Genomic DNA, 14,598 nt, shown 5'->3' with positions numbered 1-14,598 from the left:
AAGACTATCTATGCAGAGCACAGCATGCTGATACATGGCCCTGCTAGATCTCAGAGAAGAGAAAAACCTTCCATTAATAAGTAGAAACCTGGAGGGAAGTCAATAGGAACCCAACAGTTTCCACTTAACCCCTTGAGCACTGGAGATGATCCACAGGATTGTGACCACAACTCACTACAAATTGCGTATTGTTTACCCCACTCTGGTTCCTTTTGTTACCTGCACTCAACTGTCTAACACCCCTTGCATGCAATAAAGTGAGCCACTTTGTATGGCATATATACAAATTATAATACAAAATCAATAGCTGTTTCCGTCAGATCTATATTTAACATATTCATAAGTATGGTCTACAATAATGACAATTAATATGACATCTACTACACTCCATGTAATGTGCCACAGACTTCCACTTTAGCATGCATCATCACATATTACCAGGAAGAAAAGTCTACACAATCACTCATCAAGACACAACCGATCCCCTTGTAAAGGAAAGCACACTGGTCTAGCCATATGAAACCCATCCACACAATTCCATAATCTTACTAAGAGCTCTCACCTCTACTTGCTGAGAAAATTAGCCCCCTTTTTAGGATGGAACCACAAAGGGAAGTTGGTTCAAGCTTTAGAACTGAGCAAACTAGGTTGATGCCAGAGCCAATGACAGCAGCACCATCAATGGTGGCAGTGCAGCGACAGCTGGGTCGCTGCACTGGAAGCTGCATGGAGCAAGGCTGTGTGAGAAGGAGACTGAGTTGGAAAGTGGAGTGCGGCACTGGTGACCAGAGCAGTGAAGACTGCATCTTCATCCTTTCTGCTGGATGCCTGTTTGGGTCATGACCATGTGGAGGATGCAGAGCAGATGATATGCAACTTGAGGTGAGGCTTTGCTAGACTGTGCGACAATACCTGCTTGTCTTCAATGTTGCCTGTTGCCGAACCCTGCCTGTACCATCAAACACTCACATTCATATCCTTCGCCTCCTCTGCCCACCTCTGTTCCACAGTGAACCGCGTTGTTTCAACTTCTAGGATCTGGATCATGTTACCCCGCACAAAAACTGTCAGCAAAAACAGCAATAACCTACCAAACTGCAAATGACAATCCTCTACAAGAAAGGCATCCTACCTACTATACTGCAATTGCATATGTTCTAACCTTCCACTACTGCACTATTACCTATACTCATCATGTCCCCTGTATGCAACCTGCTGTGCCTCCCCGTAACATGAGGAGTAGCTTCCCCGGCCTGTATATCTGCACCTAAAATGATCTATGTATGCAACCTGATGCAGCTCCCCGTATCATGAGGAGTAGCTTTCCCAGCCTGTATATCTGCATCTAATATGACCTATGTATGCAACCTGATGTAGCTCCCCATAACATGAGGAGTAGCTTCCCCGGCATGTATATCTGCACCTAATATGATCTATGTATGCAACCTGATGTAGCTCCCCATAACATGAGGAGTAGCTTTCCCAGCCTGTATATCTGCATCTAATATGACCTATGTATGCAACCTGATGTAGCTCCCCATAACATGAGGAGTAGCTTCCCCGGCATGTATATCTGCACCTAATATGATCTATGTATGCAACCTGATGTAGCTCCCCATAACATGAGGAGTAGCTTTCCCAGCCTGTATATCTGCATCTAATATGACCTATGTATGCAACCTGATGTAGCTCCCCGTAACATGAGGAACAGCTTTCCCAGTCTGTATATCTGCACCTTCATGCACTATGTATGCACTTTCTGTAACTAGCGCCTAGATGCCTCAGAATTTTGTGCCCTTTAATAAATGATACATAAATAAATATATTGGCAGTTAATCGTTTAGACTTTGGCAGTGAGAAGACCATATTCTGGATCATCTTGTGGTACCTTGTGGCATCTTGCAACACAGTTGGGTCTGTAGATTGGCAAACATTACAAAACAAATCACTCTTATGAACTTGTAGCTTCCTCCGCTTCTTTCTTTTTTCAAGTCATAATATGTTGTTTAAGTCATGCATATCTGCTACATGTGCTTGTCTTCCCTCTGATAGTTTATTTGATTACCATTGCATTTCATTCTTAATGGTATTTCTAATTGCTCCATTTCTTTCTTTTTCAATGCAGTTGGTATTCTATCACAGTAACGTTTCATTAATGTATGTAAAGTGCTTTGATTTAAAGTGCTAGATAAGCACAATAAAACAATGTAAGTTTGCAGTGTATTTGTGGAATGTTCAAGGGCAATGAGGTAGTGAGTTATTTTATACAGAAATCACTACCTCATTGCCCTTGTACATTCCTCAAACACACTGCACATTTTCCATACCTTACCCACACACATAACCCAGAGAACACATGAATGTGACATTTCACAGGTTTTTTTACACATTCCTTCATGCTTGTAAGACTGGGATAAACATAATAGTGGATGTCAAAAAAGCTTGTAATCCAAAATCTCCTCAAGCTGATTGCCAGTGCTACAGGATCAATACGTGCCCCCCATCACCACCCATAATCACATGCATTCCTCATGACAACCATCTAAGGGAATTTGGCACACCTAACAGAACCACAAACATAGCAGGCTTCGAAAAATTTGAAGTTACCAGACACCGCCTCAAAAGAAATTATACACATTATCAAGACAGACCTATTCTGAAGCACACACTCAACCTGATTACATATTGAAGACTATTGTGGTAAGGTATAAGATCATATCTACTCTAAGGGATCTATCACAAGGGCATCCCAATACAGACAGTAAATTCCAATATTTCCTCTTTATAACATACACACAGTCATCATCAGGAAAGTAGTATTAAAATGGCAGACATTGCGCCTTACAAATTTCTTATGAAATTATATTGCAATTAATGATGCATGTAATATTAAGATTCACCGAATTTCCTTATGAACGTGTTCATCAAAATAAGTAACAGGTTTTTCAACTTTTCAAAACAGTGTGCATAACGCAGAGAGCATTCCACTTCCAATGAGCAGGATTCCTGCAAAAGAAAAAAAACATCTACCTTCCGGCAATACCACTCAGTTCAAGCAACAATGTTCGCATAAAAAACAAGAATACAATAAAAGAAAATTCAACGGGTCATCATTCTCCCATCTGGTAGCAAAATCTTGGAACTGCCTTCCAAAAAACATACGCAATACAAAGGATTACCTGAAATTCAGACAACTACTTAAAACTTGGCTCTTCACATCAGAATCAGAAGGGAATGACTAGGGAAAACAAAGAGTCTGCTGGAAACAGAGCTCAACACAACAAAATTAGATTTGAAAAAAACAAGCCAGTGAGAAAGCCGAAGAAAGAGCTACTCCCTACAATACCCCACTCTAATCAGTACCCTGGAAACAGGACCCCCATATACAGATGAGGGGAGCATTAACCAATTCAGGCAACTCAAGAGGGCAAGAAACCCAGGGATGCACCCAAAACCCCTAACTTAATCATATCTAGCCCGGGGGTGGAGGGAGGCCATCACAACCTCTCATTTCCACAAACCGCAATAAGCTAGAGAGGAAAGCCACTACTCTACCCAGTGCCTGTCAATTAAACTGCCACACAATATCCACCACACAGGAAGGACAGAGATGATGAGCACAGAAATCCAAAACAGCGATTTAAGAAAAATCCCCACTAACCCAAATCTAAAACCTCAATTTCTGCATACACTTCTTTAACTCAAACACACACAACCACATCTCTGCACAGCAGTCCGCATGTACTTCACCACACTGCAACAAACAAACAAACACCACACAACAGCACATTGGAATTGTACCGACACGGACATCGCACCGAAGCTGAGCGAAGGGTGCAAACTGAACTGAGGCTGTCAACAGGACATCACAACTCTCCTTCTACCTATTCCCGCTCTATCCTACTAACCACATCCCCCCTCCACACCCTCCTTTCAGATCTTCCAGAGTGCCAGGGGACCACTCTGATGGTGATAGTGTGCGGTACAGGTGCCCTTTACATTATCATTAACTTTTCAAAATATGACTGGGAAGCAGTAAGTAGATCTACATCATTTAAAAAAGATTAACTCTGTGTGCTATCTGTGTTTAAGTTCTACTAAAGTCATGGGCAGTAAAGCTAAGAACACCTGTGATCATGGCACTATGACAGTGGACAACTGTCATACCAAGTGGGATAGTAAAAGCAATTAATTAATGTCGTTATCATGTGACTGCAGATATATGCGAAATGGGAGCTTGTTGGAAGCCTGGGATACCAAATGCATTGTAATGCAGTTTGGATCAAATTGACTTGGTCTTTAGTCAAATGTTCAAAGGAATATTATATCCATTGAAATATTTTGCATGGAAATCATTTGTTTTTTATATGCCATTTTATTTCCTCGCACTTGTTGGTTCTATTTACATTTGAATCGAAACTGTGGTTTTGCTTGAGTTACACTTATATACTTCAGACCTTCATTCATGTATCACTAAGAATGCTTGCCAGATCCCTGAAAGTGGGCTACATGTAATGGTGGAATGCACTTGTTCCCCTCCTGGGTGAGAATGACTGTTCACAATTGAAGAGAAAATGATGTTCTAAAAGCAATACAGGAGAAATGCCTCCTTAATATTTGTCAAGTGATATAGCATGTATTTTGCTTGCAACTCAAAGGTCCTGGCTTTCACTGAGCACAGTTTGAAAGAACGATGACTTCCTATCAGGCTACAATACTCAAAGCATCCACATTGATGGGCCTGTACAATAAGGTGGCAGATACCATGAAGGCTTGGGGAAATTACTCAATTGTCCCTGTATTACTTGTTGCAGCATAGTGGCCAGCCCATGAGATGCTTGATGTATTTGTCTGGGTAAACTGGTGTTGGGAGCAACTACGCACCCATAAATAAACACAACAAAGCTTTTTTGCTTCTGTTGGTTACCCTGTGATTCAATCTAAGCCCTTCTACCAACCCTGATATTTATCTGCTCTTAGTTATTTGTTTGTCTTCTTGCTCTCCAACCTCTGCTTCCTCCTTTGACCACGCTTATCCGCTGCCTTCCTTGATTGCTGGTTTGTCTGATATCTTCGCTTCACTGGTTCTTGACCTTTTTGGCATGCTTTTCTATGTTGGGCTAGTTTCTCAACAGGTACTCTTCATGCCGCTAGTGTTCTGCCTCTTAAGAGAAGAGGATACCATGTGTTTCAGAATGAAATGCTTTTCAACACGTCTCTTTGATATTGGTTGTCTCGTTGATTTTTCTGGACTTTCATATTTCAAGAAAGGGTTACTGGTGTCCCTTGGCCTGTTTCCCTGGATCCTGCGACCCCCCTACCTTGTATCTTTGCTGATTCCTTCCACCAAACTGTGTCTTTGGATATCCTCCTCAGTGTGAACTTTCAGATGGTCTTCCCTTTGGATCCTTCCAAAAGTAATGTATTGTCCTTTTCTAGATGTTGTTGATACAAGACAAGTTTGTCCCACTTACCTTTCAGACTAATCTCTACTCTGGAGCTGTTATTGTTCCCGGGTAGGATTCATTGAGCAAGTGGGTCTGTCAGGGTTTGCTCGGTGTTCATATGCCAGCTGATTTTTAGCATATCGGGATGAATGTTTCAACCAATAAAACCTGCTAAAGTCCAAATGTTTGTTTTTCAGTGGAAACCAGATAGCACCATTTGCATTGCTACTGGCTGTATTTTTTGTGTGCTTTACAGTTCTGGAATTGTTAGCAGGAGGCGTATGGGGAACCACACTGATAACAAAAAGAAGCAGGGAGCACTCCCTCGTTGATATGGTGTAACAGCTTTTTTTTTCTTTTGCCAGACTCACAGATCAGTTTATCTGTGTGTAAGGCCACCACTAATGTGTTTCCTTTGCCTTTTATTGCTTCAGATCCTGTACTTTCAGTTTAGCAAATCCCTGTGTGCAGCTTTTCCAGTGAACTCCCAACAGGTAGCACACCTACCCTGCCCAAAACCCATTCATCTCCTGCACACCTTGTTCTTTTCTTGGTATTTCTAACTTATCACCGCCCACTGATGGCTTTACCATAGGTGAAAGCAAAAGCTGGCCTCTGCTAGTTTTTTTTTTCCAGCAGTTTCTTTGAACAATTCAAGACCATCTTTTCCATAGACTTGCACTGAAGTGAATCTGTGGGCTATATAACGCTAATGAATAGAATCCAGGACCGTTAGGATTGATTGTGAAACTAGTGGTGCCAAATGAGAATTCATGTTCAAATAAAAGCAATCATTTCCTTTTGCAGAAATATTTGTTTCATATAACTTCACATACCTGATGACCTTTCTGCATCAACACGACATACATGGAGACATATCAGCAGCATTGTAAACAATGAGCACACACAACTGTCTGGAATTTGTTCAGGGGAACAAAAGGGAATACACTGAGAATTGCAGATGTCACATTTTTTTAAGTACTAGAACAAAACACCACCACCATTGAAAAATAAGAAATATAAAATATAAATGGAACACCCAAGGTGTGACACAAACCACAACCAGTCCCAACAAGGTTTTTTTATGTCATACTGAAATGGTAGTTTCAAATTTAGCACCCGTGCATGCAAAAAGTGGTTCAACTTCATTTCCAAGCAGCTGCTCCCAAACAAATGAAGAAATCCCTTGGCACTTGCTCCCATTACAAAAATACACAGAAACACACAAAGGGCCGCAACATTGCAATGAGAGAGATGACAAACATTTGCAAGACTCCCATGCATTCGACCTCAAAGCATGGTTCGACCAATTCCTATGTCATTCAGGAAGGGGCTGCTCCCCAAAAGCTCTAAGCAAAGATAGTGTTCCGCAAATAGGATTTGTGCCTTTGCACAATGCACTCACAAGGTTGTGATGAGTCTAATGGTAGAAAGCACATCAATTTCTATTTGAGACGGCACCTACACTTGTCTAAATCTTTAGTTTATGGAAAGCTCTAACGCTTTGAAAAACCTCCCCTGTTTAGTTTATTGAAAGCTCTAATGCTTTGAAAAACCTCCCCTGTTTAGTTTATCAAAAGCTCTAATGCTTTGAAAAACCTCCCCTGTTTAGTTTATTGAAAGCTCTAATGCTTTGAAAAACCTCCCCTGTTTAGTTTATTGAAAGCTCTAATGCTTTGAAAAACCTCCCCTGTTTAGTTTATTGAAAGCTCTAATGCTTTGAAAAACCTCCCCTGTTTAGTTTATCAAAAGCTCTAATGCTTTGAAAAACCTCACCAGTGTGCCATTTTGCAAGGAATGGCAATTAGAGGGATGTAAAGGGAAGATTGATGTCCGGTTCTAAAGGTTCCACTATTCCAGCATACATAATAAAGACAAGGACATGCTTTGATAAATTATTATCATAAAAATGTCTATCCAATGGTCTGAATAGGATCCTCTGAATCAGAAACCTCACTGCATTTTAATATACTTTATGATGTGTTAGGTGTCACAGTTTTATAACACGGCACACTCCAGCCAGGGACTCCTTCCCTGACAATGAATGTGGCGCACAATGAAAACACCTTTTATCTTTATTATACTGCAGAGTAGGCCTCCAACCCGTCCCACACCCAACCTTCACAAACACCCTGTGTCACAATGGACTAGGAACCAGTCTAGTGTGTATCAATAACATATTTATTAATTTATTATTTAATGAAAAAGGCAAAATAATCAAAATACAGCAGCCACCAATCTATGGCAACACATATGCAAAGATTCCTACAGAACAATTGGCTCAGATATCCTATCACAGTTTTCACAGATCTTTAATGGCAAAACAGTAAAAAGAACAGTTTTTATCAAATGATAGCACCAAAGTTTAGCACCCCCCCTGCAACAGTCACCCCCAAACATCAGCAAACTTAATTCCTTTGAATGTAAGGCAGTGGCAAGGAGTAAGGATTGAGAGAGAAAAAACAGATTTGGAATAAAGGCCACCACCCCAGGATCGGAAGCCAGAAAAGAAAATGAAAATCGGAGTAAAACGTCAGAATAAGATTTTCATTATTACTCGCACGTCTTCTCTCAACTGCTAGGGGGACAGATTGAAAGGAAATTTGTGTTACTATCCTTGATGAGATAGGGAAGCTTGTAGGATACTAATCAGCACACCAGAGCAACATGGAAATAAAAGGAACAATTGATTTGGGAGAAAGCAACTGCAAAAGGAAAAATACAAATGGCAAATGGCAAATGGAAATTTGTTTTACAAAGGATTTGCAATGACAGGTAACTAGGGAAGGGTTATAGCTTTCCAAATTGGAAGTCGGTTTTCAAGGACAAGGACAGAGGTACATAACAGAATTCTAGACAAACGGGGTTGCTCTCAATGGTACTACGGTTTGGGTTCTTCAATAGGACAGATGCAAATTAGGAGTTTGCGGGATAATGCACACAATACATGGCTAAATTCGGTTTTCAGCCACATGGAGACTAATTCTGTTGAGGCTATGCTTAAATGACTATAGTTATTAAAGAAAGACACTAGGGACAAGGGGGTTGATTTTGAATTTGAACCAAGTAGTACCCTGAATTTCAATGCAGAATTCATTGATTTACTTTAAGATAATGCTAAGGATTTATACAGACAACTGAGAGATTTATCAAAGGAATACGCTAACATAAACAGGCTAATACAGATTCTTCTAGGGGAAGGTGAATGAATTAGACTGGCAATTTGGGGCTTTCAATGGGATTTCAATGGGATTTTCAATGGGGTTATCTGCTACTTACAGAGAAAGCCTTGGTTTGGGATTCTGGAAAGCCAGCTGGATCTCTGGACAATGGATATGGTCACTACACTCTCCTGAATGGGATTAGCTGCCTCCTCTCCATCCTCCTTCTCCTGTCCCCTTGGATTCTTGTGTGTCTGGTTGTCTAGTACAGTTCCCCCTTATATAGCCCAAATGACATCATTCACTTTACAATCTAGGGGGAGTACTCTATAATTACTCCTACCCTGGGATAGGACAGCTAGGCATTCCTCTCTCTGTCCAGAGGCATGAATGTTCCAGGGGCAGAGAGCACCATCTGTCCATTGGCATTTCATTACACTTCTTTGTTCTCTTGGCCAATTTTTGACAAAAACCCAGTTATATCTCATAACTTCATATGTCTAGTAGCCCCTGACATATGCATTAGATATGCGGTTTGAGGGGGTCATAGGGAATTAGGTAAGCCGTTTGCCAACTCCGTACGTGGTTGCATGGCCCTTTGGCACATTTTTGTCCTTTTCACACAATATATAACAGTTATAACTCTGCAAATGATAAAGCGTATTCATAATGTCCATATCCATCTTTCCACCAACTGTCATATTTGTCCCATTTTTAAATCAGCTAGAAACTAGTCTTTACTGGCCATTTCAGTTCACAAAGTCCTAGGAACATGCACTTAGTCTCCAAAAATCCACCTGGTAATTGCATGGAGAAATAGCATAAAACAAAATGATTTGTTATTCTGAGTGCTGCGAAAAATGCCTAGATTGAAAGCAATCTTTAAATGTCAATTGAAAGGATCTGTCCTCCTGTATGGCAGGGGCACGTCGTCCCTCACAGCCCATTGGGCCTCATTACAACCCAGTCATTAAGGGGTTAACGGCGCCGTAAAAGGTGTCGGCGCCGTTAAACCCTTAACGCCTGATTACGAGGTCCCTTTGCGGGTTGCACTTTAACGCCTGCTTTTAGCAGGCGTTAAAAAACCAAACCGCAAAGGGACCTAGGAGCTAATTACGGCACCGTAATTTACGGTGCCGTAATTAGCGCCTTCCCCATTCCCATTGAGCCCTATGGGCCAAAAATGGGAATGTGGAAGGGGCCATGGTGAATGGGGAATTACCGCCCCGCCAACCTTGGAATGGGGCGGTAATTCCGCCATTCACCATTGCGGAGTTGGTAATTTACCGGCCTCAACCATGGCGCTAATAGCACCATGGTTAACGCCAGGGTCTTAATGAGGCCCATTCTCTTCCTGGGTCAGCTTGCAACCAGAGATTTTTATGACCTTCTTTGAAAAGTGTCAATTCATCTTTAGTAGGGGTTTCAGCAAGCTCTCACCCTTCCTCTGTCATGCTCCATCCATAATTCACTTTCTTTGTCCTGCCTGAGTCCCTGCCTTAGAGTCCGGCAGAGCAGGAAATTATGTCACTGTTAATCACATCAGAGGTTACTGCGGAATAGTTCACTGGTACGTGCGACTTTCAGTGAGAGCCTGGCATTTCCTTGTGGAGTTTCCTGCTTTGGGCCAAACTGGTTTGTCCGGTGTTGTGGGCCACTTCAAAGGTGATTGAAGTCTTGTGGGTGAAAACATAATGTACATGGCCTTAGTCAATCTCCCCCCCGCACGGGTTTCCCTGAAGTGGTGCTGTCTTTTCTCTGTGGCTTTTAAAAGCCAGTTTTCTTTTGCCGTGTGGAAAGTGCTGCATTTCACATGAAAGGCAAAACAAAACCATTTCCCGTGTGGTGTTGAATTTCTTGCCCCTTGTGTGCATTAAAAGTCAAACAAAGCCATTTTTGGATGTAATGCACACTTCTTGTCATTTAGATGGAATCAGAGCAACGCAGGGCCACTTTTGGTGAACTGTTTAACTTTTTGTCATTCAGCTGGAAGAAAGCAAATGCTGAGCTGCTCTTGGTGCAATGTTTTAACTTTTTGTCATCCAGATGGAATAAAAGCAGACGCAGGGCCGTTCTTGATGCAATGTTTTACTTTTTGTCATTTAGAAGGAATAAAAGCAAACGCAGAGCCGTTCTTGGTGAAAGGTGTGAAAGGTGTTCAAATGCTTGTCACACATGTGCCAGGGAAAGCAAAGCACAGCCGTTTTTGGTGGCAATGTTTAATGCAGCTTTTCAGGTGACATGGATTTCTGTTTAGAGCCTGTAAATGCACCCCACATAGGTTATGAAGCATTTATATGGCACCAAATCACCACCATAGTGGTCTTGGAGCGCATATGCCTGCCAATAAGCTGGTGGGGGTAACCAGATTGTAGTCAGAGTAGGAAAGGGAAAAGAGATGGAGGTTAAAGGGTGGAGGGAAGAATTGAATGATACAACAAACAGGGATTCGAACAGAGACAAGCTAAAAGGAGAGGGATTTGGGTTAAGATAGTTTGGGTGCATGTTGATTCAGACAAAATGTATCATGGATTTAGAGAACAGAAGAATGGCAATTGTAAAATCCAAGGGTATGTGTAGGAGCAGGCATTAGTTACTTGGCAATTTTTTAAAAGATAAATAAGTAGTAATAGTTGTGGTGTGCAGCTGGTCATGGATTCAAGCATGGGGGGCTTTTTGTCAGGGAATGTGCGTAATTTCTCTGGCCAAATCAAATGCCTGAATAGTTCTATTGGGCCTGCCAAGCCTAGAGTCCAAGAGTAGCCAAGTCAAGAATAGGCTGTCTGAAAGGTGAATAGAAACGAAAACATAGGGGGAAGAAGAACAGGATAGGACATGCATCCATCCTTCCGCATGCAGTGGAAGCTTGGCACCCTAAGTGTATCAAATGCTGCAATGGGTACCAATAGTTTTATTTCTGCTGTTCAATCTAGTACATGTTAATCCAAAGCTAAGATAGCTATAATGAACTAAAATTACCTGAAATAGGGTAAGTTGGATAGCATAGAGATTTAGGATCAAACATCTCCATTCTCTGATTTGATTTGTTTTGAGTTTGTTTTATTGCACAACAGATAGAGTAAACTGCAACTAGGTACAGGGTATTCTAAAACATGGGCCAATGGCCATTACTAACAAAGGCAGAGATTTTGCTTAGTGGTATACTCCCCGTAACTGAAGAGGTGGGTTTTTAAAGCCTCCCGAAAGGCAACAAGTGAACTCAGGTTTCATAAAGAGTTCCATAACTGGGGAACTTATATGGAAACATTTTCTGTCACCTCTGTAGACAAACCAAGATGAGGGATCACCAGTGCTAACATCAAAGGCATAGAAAACACTGCTCGCAAACGTAGTAGTGTATATATGTATGTGAACAATGTAATCAGTGTATTTGTTCACAGAAATGCTTCTTTCTTGCCAAGCTTTGAATAAACCTGCTACTGGTTAAAGCCCTGTGGCATTCACTTACAGTACTCGGTGCAGTGGCATTCCCCTTGCCCTTCGAATGCAATTATTGATAATGAAAGCTCCCGATTCACAGAGCTTACTTTTACATTGAATTATTTTCTGTGACAAGATTGAATGAAAATTATGGTAATTGGAGAACATTTTAATTGTGCTGTATATGCTTTAAAATAGGTCAACTAAAACCTACACTTAGTAATAATAATCTTCAGACTTTATGTCCCAATTGCCTTTTGGGTAACACAAATGTGGGTTGGGCCCTGCAGGTGACCTAATTACTAATATGGTGCCACAATTAATGCAAATTATTATGAGTGAGTTATGTTTGTGGTCATTGGTGAAGGCAGGTATTGGTGCCAGAGCGGTGAAGGGCATCTAAAGGAGCACTGCTCAATACCCCTTTGTTGACTTTGCGGTTGGCAGCACATGAGCACCTGAAAGGACCTCCTACCCCTGATTCTTCTCCCTAGCTCTGCCCTTATCTGGCACGCTTGAGCTGCCCTCTTAGATGCCAATACCTTAGCAGAGAAGCTTTATGGGGTCTGATAGCACTTGTCTAAGTCGGGCCTTTCGTATGCATCAGACCAGATGGAAGAGTCCATGTCAGTTCGGTGAACAGTCAGGTTACTGGATTTGGGTGTGTACAGGACAAAGTATTAGACATCTGTTTACAAAGAATCTTCCAATTAATAGGTAATCAGTATTAAGAGATAAATGTACACAAAGCCACCTTTCCTGAAAGAGATTCTCAAATTGTGGGTTGCTACCCCCCACCCCCCATATGAGATAATAGAGAACTGAGCCTGGGTGCTTTCAGGTACACGTCTGGAATGTAGGGCATTGAATCATGTGGATCAGATAATCTGTGCATTCCATCGAGTGACCTGCTACCCTCGTCACCGCCCCCCCTTCACACTTAATACATTTCCGCTTCCACTCTTTGCCAGCCTTACCATTCTTTTCTTCAGTCCATATAGACAAAGCCTAAATGTTTTCATTGTCTGTGTTCCTGATTGGCGGCTGTCGCTGTGCGGGTGCAGTGCAGTGTGCACAGACCTCCTCTTGGCGTGTTTTGGAAGATTGTTAGCAGATGATTACAAGGGTGGCCCTGGCATTGCACACCGAGAACAAGGCTTCCATGAGATGCACGTCTTGGGCAATGAACGTGTGTGTTGTCTGATACCTGCTTTTCTGGAGTCCCCATATCAGAGGCATGAAGCATAGCATTAGGAGGAAGGCTTCCTTGCAAGCCCCATATTTTAAAATGATAAACTTTGTGCATTGTCACATCCTGGGTGCACCTGGAATTCTGAGAGCAACCAATGAACCGTAACATGAATATTAGTTTCCTTGAATCTGGTGCCGGGTTCACCTGTGTAGGCCCAGTTGGTTGTCATCGTGAGGAAGCATTATAACGCTGTAGCTGCTGGGATCAATGAAAGCACAGCAATGTATCTCTTGAAGCCCAGCACTAAAAATAATAATTGGAAAGGGATCAAAAAGAGCCACGGCTGAAAATAAAGAAAAGTTCATATCTGCAAAGGCCGAATCCACCAAGCTGCACTCAAGTTTGGGAGTGTACATTTGTTGGATAATTACTGGGGACACTAGTGTGAGACGTTGCTTGAGGTTTGTCGGTCTTTCATTTGAGGCTGCAGCAGCGGCGCAGGAAATGATTAAAAAAAACATGAAAAAAAAGTGTCTGACAGCAAACAAAGAAAGCCTTATGCATATATCCCAACATAACGCCCATCCATTTAGGGGATCCTTGTGGATTCCATGTTGTTTTCTTTGCACTCTGGGTCTTCGAATTCTGGGTTTGCCGTTATAAATCCAGGGATATAGGCAGGGACGTCACTTCAGCAAAATGCCAGGGGTAGTGGAAGTGACATCACACATCCCTTGACCTCTGATGACATCACAGTAAGTGACGTCATTTGACCCGGAGTGACATCACGGGATGTTATGGCACACAACCTTTCACGCCTTGAGAAAACATGAACTGGCATCACATAGCATTGTTCCTAAGTACACTACGAAAAATATGGTTACGATATCACTGTAATGCAATATACATTTCATACAATAAAGACCATCATATGTATCGTTAATATCAGGGTGTATAGGCCCATATTACCAAATTACTGTGAATGCAAGCAGACGTCCAAGGCCAAATGATAAGTTATTGTATAGCCCCTATGCTTAAGTGCTTTATATAGAACACATGTAAACAGTGGCGGCTGGTGAGTTTTAAAGCTGGTGGGGCGTAAAGTTCCCAGGTGGAATTTGGGAGCGAGTGCAAGCAGCGCGCAAGCCCGCACCACCCAAGGAGGGTGTGGGAGGGTTCTCCCCGCAAAACATTTTGAAAAATGGCCTCCAAAATGTGCCATTTACTGTCCAAAACCCACCGAAAAATGACATAAAATGCATTAGGTTTTACCTACTAATGGTGGTACATTATTATTACGTGTGCAAGTGTGATGGTGTATTTTACAGCAGCTTGTATTAAGAATCGCTGGTACTAT

This window comes from Ambystoma mexicanum, chromosome 6p, assembly GCF_040938575.1.
Source record: "Ambystoma mexicanum isolate Mex_15411 chromosome 6p, UKY_AmexF1_1, whole genome shotgun sequence".
NCBI lineage: Eukaryota > Metazoa > Chordata > Amphibia > Caudata > Ambystomatidae > Ambystoma > Ambystoma mexicanum.
Note: the sequence above shows the minus strand (reverse complement) of the source record.